Here is a 2875-nt window from a genome sequence, read left to right on the forward strand (position 1 = left end):
TCTGTGGGTGAGAGCGCGCGCGCGCCCCTACCTTACTACCACAACAACCTGTTAAGTACAATTAATCTACTGCAGGTAAGACTACTACTTCTACTACTACTACTACTACTACTACTAATAATAATAATAATAATCTTCCTTTCAACACCCTTAGTTTTCCCCTCACTCACCTGAGTTTCCCCTTATTTCCCCTGTCATCCTCCCCTCACCTCTCTTCTCCTACATTGCCTTATTTCTCATTTTTTCCCTTGTTTCCTCTCACCCCTCACTTTTCCCCTCATTTCCCCTGACTTCCATAACTTTTTCCTCTCACTTCCCCCTTATAATCTCATCACGTACCATCACTACCCTTATTTCCCCTAGTTTTCCCTCACTTTTCCCATCACCACCCTTGTATCACCACATCCCATCTCTCCCCTCACCTATTCACCTGTTTCCCTTGTAACCCCCAACATTCCAATTATTTCCCCTCACCCCCACACAGGTAATGGAGGAGAGTGGGTGCAGGAAACTCGTGTTTTCCTCTTCTTCAACTGTGTACGGTTCTGCCTCGAGTTTCCCCACTGACGAAGGGGACCCCGCTGGGAGAAGCCTGGCGAGTCCCTACGGGCGCTCTAAGTTCTTCTGTGAGGGACTCTTGAGGGACGTAGCAGCAGCAGACCAGGTGAGGGGGGCGTGAGGGGGCGTGATGAAGTGACTGAGGCGATGATGTAACCAGATAAGGGAAAAAATAATAGGTTTATGACAGGAAAACTGGATGTAGACTTTAGTGGTGTTAGGAAATTGAGGGAAAACTGAAGGGAAACGGGGAAAGTTGAGGGTAAACTGAGGGTGACTGAGGGATAGTTTGGGTGAGTGAGTATGAAGGGAAGGTGAAAGGGGAAACTAAAGGGAAAATGAGGGGATGGTGAAGGGAAGGGGAGGGGAAACTGAAGGGAAAAATAAGGGAAAACTGAAAGGATGGTGAATTAATGGTCAGGGGATGAAAGGAAAGCCAAGGTGAGGTGACAGGAAATTAGGGGAAACTAAGGGAAAATTAATATGACAGTAATAGAGAAATGAGAGGAAAATGAAAGAGATTGTGGGGAAATAGTGAGGAAAACTTAAAAATAAAAAAAAATCAAGGAAAAGTGAAGGAAAATCAAGGCAGGAAACAAGGAAAGTGAGAGACGGAAGGTGGGGGAAGGAAAAAAAAATCAGAAAATGGTAAAGGAAAAACCGAAGGGGGAAACTGAAGGGAAAATAAGCTAAAATAAATAAACAAATAAATAAATAAATAAAATATATGATACTATTTCTATTTCCATCTCTCTACACCCCCTCTCCCCTCACCCCCACAACCCCCCTCCCCCTAGGACTGGCGAATCATCATCCTACGCTACTTCAACCCAGGGGGCGCTCATCCCTCGGGTCTTCTGGGGGAGAGCACGAGGAGCGGCGCCCCCCTTAACCTCCTCCCTAGACTGGCGGAGGTAGCAGCGGGGGAGAGGGGGGCGGTGCACGTGTATGGGGGGGACTGGCCTACCCCTGACGGCACGTGCATTAGAGACTACATGCACGTGCTGGATCTGGCGGAGGGGCACGTGGCAGCGGTACGGAAGGCTGCAGAAGGAGGAGGAGGAGGAGGAGGAGGAGGAGGAGGAGGAGGAGGAGGAGGAGGAGGAGGAGGAGGAGGAGGAGGAGTTTTTACATATAATTTAGGAAGAGGCAAAGGTGTTTCGGTTCTTCAAATGATAAAGGAGTTTTCAAGGTGAGTGTGTGTGTGTGTGTGTGTGTGTGTGTGTGTGTGTGTGTGTGTGTGTGTGTGTGTGTGTGTGTGTGTGCGCGCTCTTGTGTCAATATATGGATTACAGCAGACAATTAAATGAACGCAAGCTACACGGACGAACAAGCGAACGAACAAACAAACATACACAATGAACAATAAGAACAAAAACAAAAACAAAACAAAAGAAAACAAAAACAATAAGAATAATTACCAAGCATAAAAGAAAATGAATGAATAGAAAACGAGATAAAATAACCACTCTCTCTCTCTCTCTCTCTCTCTCTCTCTCTCTCTCAGGGCGTGTGGGAAAAGCATACCGTACCACGTGACAGAGCGCAGGCGCGGTGGACGTCATGCGCACTACATGTTCTGGGAGACTTGCGCAGAAGGAACTTGATTGGAACCCACTGCGAACCCTGCAAGATATATGTAAGTGTGTGTGTGTTCGTATGTGCGTGTCAATGTGTGCGTGTGTGTGTATGTGTGTGTGTGTGTGTGTGTTACTCCACCTTCTCTCTCTCCACTTTCAGGTGTGGATGCGTGGAGGTTTAAAGTGAGGAACCCGCACGGCTACTAATTCTCCACCGCACCGCCACGCCCACAGTACTCTCTCTCTCTCTCTCTCTCTCTCTCTCTCTCTCTCTCTCTCTCTCTCTCTCTCTCTGTATACTTATAAATTTAGGAGGCAGTGGTGCTAAATCTGTAATGTACGGATAGTAGTAGTAGTAGTAGTGGTAGTAGTAGTACCTGAGCCGAGACGGGACCACAAGCATTACCCACCACCACCACTACTACTATTACTACTACTACCACTCATATAATAAGTTCAGTAAAAGGGACCAATGTTTTTCGCACTCTGAATAAGTAAATAGATAAAATACCATTGAAATAAACACAGAAATAATAACTACACATTTCACTGGCATAACCTTACGAGTGAATCTAATATTTACCCTTATAACATCCTTATTTAACCTCCCACATGGCTCTTATTTCACACAGATAAGCGTCAAATATTCAAAAACCCACTTGCCAAAAATTACTCACCAGCAGCAGCCATGAGGGGAGAAAATGAAGAAAAATTAAGTCACACACACGGACTCACTC

The 2875-nt window shown here is 46.0% G+C and overlaps 1 long non-coding RNA gene across 1 annotated transcript in view; it reads left to right on the plus strand.

Annotated features, from left to right (window-relative positions):
* LOC135097354 (uncharacterized) overlaps positions 1–2675 on the plus strand; it is a 9695-nt gene extending 7020 nt beyond the window's left edge. Inside the window, exons 4-8 of the long non-coding RNA XR_010265620.1 lie at positions 1–75; positions 485–664; positions 1356–1750; positions 2066–2197; positions 2299–2675. The exon at positions 1–75 is cut by the window's left edge and continues 39 nt beyond it. This is a non-coding gene — a long non-coding RNA (uncharacterized LOC135097354). The remainder of the gene's footprint in view (positions 76–484; positions 665–1355; positions 1751–2065; positions 2198–2298) is intronic.
* Positions 2676–2875: the final 200 nt, after the last annotated feature.

This window comes from Scylla paramamosain, unplaced genomic scaffold (assembly GCF_035594125.1).
Source record: "Scylla paramamosain isolate STU-SP2022 unplaced genomic scaffold, ASM3559412v1 Contig18, whole genome shotgun sequence".
NCBI classification, from domain to species: domain Eukaryota; kingdom Metazoa; phylum Arthropoda; class Malacostraca; order Decapoda; family Portunidae; genus Scylla; species Scylla paramamosain.